The following is a 6,471-nucleotide window of genomic DNA, read 5'->3' on the forward strand; positions in this document are numbered from 1 at the left end:
AGTGTATGTTTTTAACAACTTGTTTTCCTTTGGTAAAAAGTTACCATCATGTTTATATAATTATATTGTAAGTTATCGGTTATGCGGTGCTTATATTATCATGTTATTCACACCAAAAATATCGGGGATGTTTTGAACAACTTTTTCCCGGGACAAAAGGTTATCATGGTGATTCTAGGTAACCTATCAAGCCCGCAGTGCTTAAAATATCATGCTATTTACACAAAATTTATCAGGGGTATGTTTCAGCAAAATTTCCCCCCATCGTCAAAAACTTATCATGGTGTTTAGTTATCGCGGTGCATATGTTTTCATGCTATTTACACATAAAAATACCAGGGAAGGGAGGTATAGTACCGTGTTATTTACACAGAAGATACCGGAGTATCTTTTAAAAAAAAAAGCTTCCCTACGGTCAAAGTTACCATGGTGTTTCTACCTCAGTTATCAGATGTGCATTGCGTATATTACCAACTATTTACACATAAATTATCTGGTATCTTTTCATATTTTTCTTCCCCAATGGTTAAAGTTACCACGATGTTTGTATCTAAATTATCAGGTCTATGGCGTGAATGTTGTCGTGCTATTTACAGAAATTACCGAAGGCCGGGGTTCAACAAATTTCTTCCCAATGATCAAAGTTACCACGATGCTTTCATCAAAGTTATCACGCCTTCAATGCTTATGACCATGCTACTTACACATAATGTACCGCGTGGTATACAAAAGTTATCATGTTGGTGGCGCATCATTTATCGTGGTAGTGATGGAGAATTTACCACGGGAAAAGTTTATGTGCCAGGTTTGATAGGTGAAACATAAGTTTTTCAGTGCTAAAATATTAAAGGCAAAACATGTCAAAACAATATTTTCCTTAGCTTGTTCAACAATGAGTGTCATAGGTGAGGTGGTTAGCTCCCTTTGTTGATTACCTGCAGACCAGAGTTCAAATCCCAATTCAAGCATTATTTTTGCCCAAAAATTTGGAAGGCGCGTGAAAAGGAAGGAAATCAGAAGGGCGGGAAAGGAAAGGAGATCAGGAGGAAAGGAAGGAGATCGTGAGGACATGCGGGAAAGGAATGAGATCGCGAATACGTGCGGGAAAGGAAGGAGATTGCGAGGGCGGGAAAGGAAAGGAGATCAGGAGGAAAGGAAGGAGATCGTGAGGACATGCGGGAAAGGAATGAGATCGCGAATACGTGCGGGAAAGGAAGGAGATCGCGAGGGCGGCCGGAACGGACGGTGCTGGATGCGTGTGGCAGTTTTGCAATCTGCCACACGGTTGCCACTTACAATTGTCGATAAATATATATATAGGAAAATGGGTTGGTACTCCTAGGAGTACAAACTCTCAAGTCGTCGATCCACCTCCTATGACTACCCACGGTCGTACGTCGCCTCTACCTATCCATGTTTTAAACCCCTTTTGGCTTTCCAGTAATAAGATAATTATTTGCTACTTGAAATTGGCTGCAACAGAATCCTCTTTTCTAGGATAACAAAGGTCACCGTTGAAACTAATCTGCGTCGATCTATTCTTCTCGCTACATACCTCGGCGACGACGGCGGCTGCGTCTCTCTCTGCCACCATGGATCTATTTCTTGTAGCTTCGTCGCCACCGATGGCGGCCGCGTCTCTCCCACTAGCCATGCTCTGCAGGCATCAGCATGGAAGAAGACCACGCCCCCTTGTCTTCCCAGCAGGTCTCCGAAGTCCAACGCTCTCCACCGGCACTTGTCCCATTAAAATCGGCCAAAATTCATATGTGGTATGTTGCTCACCATTAATCTTCTCGCATATGTAAACACATACATCTCCATGTAGCTAGCTTGAGGTTTATACATGTAAATGAATCTAGCGCTTTGTGTTCTGGTATATGTACGATGGAGGACACTCGAACAACGGCGACGAATGAATCAATCCCCCCGTCGGTGCCAAATACTAATATACATGTGCTCAGGTATGCATGCATCGCCCCTTCTCATGCATGCTTCACGCATGCTTATATTAGATTATATTTAAAATCTTTCTGTCTTGCTTCGTTTCATCATTTTCTTGTTTCAGGGATCAAGTTGGATTGTCATCTAATTCAGATCCGAAAGAATCATCAACAAGCAATCAGGATCAGCAGATACTTGACAAATGTAGATAGATGTGGCCCACGGCGGAGCGGCCGTCACACAACGCCACGGATGGCGGCAGCTCACGGCATGCACACATAGCGGTAACATGGCTGGCTGCGGCTAAACGGTGATGATGAGAAGCAGATAGACTCCAGACGACGCATGCGCGACGAGTGATCCGACTCGCCCGATCTCAGTTGCAGTGTCGCAGCCCTCCCTCGGGTCTGCTCTCTTCAAATCTGGCACACGCCGTGGAAATATGATGACAGATTGAATAACACATGAATCACCATGGATCTCCTAGCTACCGATGGTGCCCGATTGATCCATGCTCTATGATATACTGTGTGCATGACATAATTTTGGTAGTACGTGCACCTGCAATCGAATCATGTTTCTTATTATGATGATGTATATGCTCCCTGCAAAGAAAATGATGATGTATATATACTCCTTCTGATGCAGTATATACTTTTAATGAACTTAATTTTTATTTCAAATGAATATACTAGTTGTTCTGAGAATGGAGGAATGCATATATGTATACTCGCTCCTTTTGATTCGGTATATACTTCTTCAGAAAGAAACCGCACCACACTCTTCCAAAAATGCAGTATACACTTCTTAAAAATGGTAGTATATACTCCTTGAGTATTTGTTGTTATATACCCCCCAAAAATGGCAGTATATACTCCTTCAATTTTGTTGGTATGACTCCTTTAAAAAATCAGCATATACTACTTATAAAGTTAGTACAGACCTCTTTAGAAAAGAATGCAGTATATGCCTTCCATGTCGTTGGGTACATATCGTCCACCACCCATTTGAAATATATTAAAACACATATGAGGTACTCTATATACTAGTATGTAGATAAAAAAGATCTATATTTTACACGCTTCATTCCTAGTCTAAAGAGGTATAAATGTTATATACTAAGGTTCAAAAACTAAAATAAAGGGTATATACTACTTGCTATCAAAGTGGCAGCATCTCACTTCCGTAACAGACTTTGCCCCGCAAAAGAAAAAGAAAAAGACATTCCTTTAGATAAAATGCACCGGTTACCTACAATCTTGGAGGTTGTTTGCGCATGCAACATAATTTGCTAATATTTTATTTAATTAATTCATTGGCTAGGGTGGGAGTACGTACTCCTGAGAGTATAAAAGAGGAGGAAAATTGGTCAGTACTCCTAGGAGTACATACTCCCGGGTCCGATTCATCTCCTGTGCGACCCACGGCGTCCTATCTGGCCAACAAAAATCTAAACCGGCCGTTAGCCTCCCGATAAGATAATTGTTTATCCCTAAGAAAAAGATAATTATTTAAATTGTTGGAACAGAATCCTTTTTAATAGGATACCAAACGTCATCCTTGGAACTAATCTGCATCGATCTATTATTCTCGACATACCTCGCTGCTATGGTAGGCTGACCTATTTCTTGTAGCTTCGTCGCCGCCGTCGACGGCTCGCGCCATGCATCGGCACGTAACAAGACGACGCCCCGTTTCTGCCCAGCAAGTCTCCGACGTCGAGCGCCCTTCACCGCGCACGCCCCCAGTCAGAGTCAGCCACAACTCACACACGGAGTATGTTGCTTATCAGCGATCTTCTCTCCTGTGTAAACACATCCATGTCCATTAACCTCATGCATGCATGCATCTGCACTAAGAAAGTTGGAGGTGCTCAGACTAGTGATGGCATCGGTGCGTACAGCCATGGGCAATTGGGCATGCATCACATGGCCGTTGATGGTGAGTCTCGCATGCATGTGTTTTCCAATCGGCATTCGGTATGGCAAGCTACATCTTCTCTTTCATCTAGTATGATCGCATTGCTTGTACATCTCTCATATGAATAAACTTACCGTTTATACGGGCCTGATCTAGATGACAACACACGACTGTTTTTCCAGAGAAAACTACACGCATGAACGGCTCCACAACTATGAAGCAAGAGAACATGAGGACGGATATATTCCAAGGACGCGACACTGTGAACTAGATAGATCGATCCATCATTCAAGATGTGATACCCAGAAAACGCTATACAAATGCTCCCATGATGCACATATACAATTTAAGTCATCAAATTTGAGTGGGCAAATACCGGTATTCAAAATGGATTATACTTTTTTTAAGTTTATACATCTCTGTGGGTAAACTATACTAGCTCTATGAGTAGTATTTATAGTCTATTGCAAAAATGTGGTTCATACTTTGTCACAAAAATTCTGGTGTACACTCCAACGTGAAAAAGTGGTCTATAATTTATTGAAACAGATGTATATACTCCATCAAAAAAAATATTGTATATGCCCCCATCATCAGAAACTGGTATATGTATATGCTTCATATACTTAAGTGAAACGTGGCCTATACTTCATAAAAAAAGGGGGTATATACTCTCGTCTCAAACAAATTGCGGCATATACTTCACTGAAAAAATGTGGCATATACTTCATAAAAAAAGGTTATATACTCTATGGCAAAAAATGCGTCACGCAACAGTATGGTATATACTACCTTACGAAAGTAGTATATATATGACCTATAAAATTAAATGCATGTAAGCTCACAGAATTAGCAGATATACCTCACGTGTGTGTACTAATTCCCTTGAAAGTATATACTTGTACACACTACATGGAGCATGCGTCATGTGGTCTAAAATAGTTTAAAATAGGTGCGATGCAGTGGACTAAAAGATTACCTAATTTCTAGGATTAACCACCTACACGCCACACTTTTGGTTAAGTTGTTACATGCTTCGTTTTTTCTCCTGCGTATTAGTTTGTTAGTGGGTTTATCCAAGTCAAAGGATCCATTAAGGGGTGGGAGTATGTACTCCCGGGAGTACGGAAGAGGAGTATATATATATATATATATATATATATATATATATATATATATATATATATATATATAGGGAAAATCCATCCTACCACCCGGTGGTAGTTACCCCACATATCTCATATACTACCATGCGGTATTATATATATATACTATTTTATTATTTTAAATATGTTCATTCACTATATCTAAGATATTTCAAAAAATTATATATGAGTCCATAATTTTTGTTATATTTGTGAAATACGTACATATTAGTACGTAAAAAAGAGCATACTCAAAATATGATACATACTACCTGAAAATTAGTATATATACTACCTAAACATTGTTATATACTACATACTACACGTACATACTCTCGGTTTCGACAGATACTACATACAACATACAAAACGCAAGTGGTGGTAACTACCACTGCTTGTAGGAAACATTTGTCCTATATATATATATATATAGGACTCCTCTTCGGTACTCCCGGGAGTACATACTCCCACCCCTTAACGGATCCTTTGACTTGGATAAACCCACTAACAAACTAATACGCAGGAGAAAAAATGAAGCATGTAACAACTTAACCAAAAGTGTGGCGTGTAGGTGGTTAATCCTAGAAATTAGGTAATCTTTTAGTCCACTGCATCGTACCTATTTTAAACTATTTTAGACCACATGACGCATGCTCCATGTAGTGTGTACAAGTATATACTTTCAAGGGAATTATTACACACACGTGAGGTATATCTGCTAATTCTGTGAGCTTACATGCATTTAATTTTATAGGTCATATATATACTACTTTCGTAAGGTAGTATATACCATACTGTTGCGTGACGCATTTTTTGCCATAGAGTATATAACCTTTTTTTATGAAGTATATGCCACATTTTTTCAGTGAAGTATATGCCGCAATTTGTTTGAGACGAGAGTATATACCCCCTTTTTTTATGAAGTATAGGCCACGTTTCACTTAAGTATATGCAGCATATACATATACCAGTTTCTGATGATGGGGGCATATACAATATTTTTTTCGATGGAGTATATACATCTGTTTCAATAAATTATAGACCACTTTTTCACGTTGGAGTGTACACCACAATTTTTGTGACAAAGTATGAACCACATTTTTGCAATGTACTATAAATACTACTCATAGAGCTAGTATAGTTTACCCACAGAGATGTATAAACTTAAAAAAAGTATAATCCATTTTGAATACCGGTATTTGCCCACTCAAATTTGATGACTTAAATTGTATATGTGCATCATGGGAGCATTTGTATAGCGTTTTCTGGGTATCACATCTTGAATGATGGATCGATCTATCTAGTTTACAGTGTCGCGTCCTTGGAATATATCCGTCCTCATGTTCTCTTGCTTCATAGTTGTGGAGCCGTTCATGCGTGTAGTTTTCTCTGGAAAAACAGTCGTGTGTTGTCATCTAGATCAGGCCCGTATAAACGGTAAGTTTATTCATATGAGAGATGT

The 6,471-nt window shown here is 39.4% G+C and overlaps 1 long non-coding RNA gene across 1 annotated transcript; it reads left to right on the forward strand.

Annotated features, from left to right (window-relative positions):
* Positions 1–1,481: 1,481 nt before the first annotated feature.
* Positions 1,482–2,594, forward strand: LOC123131282 (uncharacterized). Its single transcript, XR_006464132.1, has 2 exons — positions 1,482–1,964; positions 2,069–2,594. It is a non-coding gene; the product is annotated as an uncharacterized lncRNA (long non-coding RNA).
* Positions 2,595–6,471: the final 3,877 nt, after the last annotated feature.

This window comes from Triticum aestivum, chromosome 6A (assembly GCF_018294505.1).
Source record: "Triticum aestivum cultivar Chinese Spring chromosome 6A, IWGSC CS RefSeq v2.1, whole genome shotgun sequence".
NCBI lineage: Eukaryota > Viridiplantae > Streptophyta > Magnoliopsida > Poales > Poaceae > Triticum > Triticum aestivum.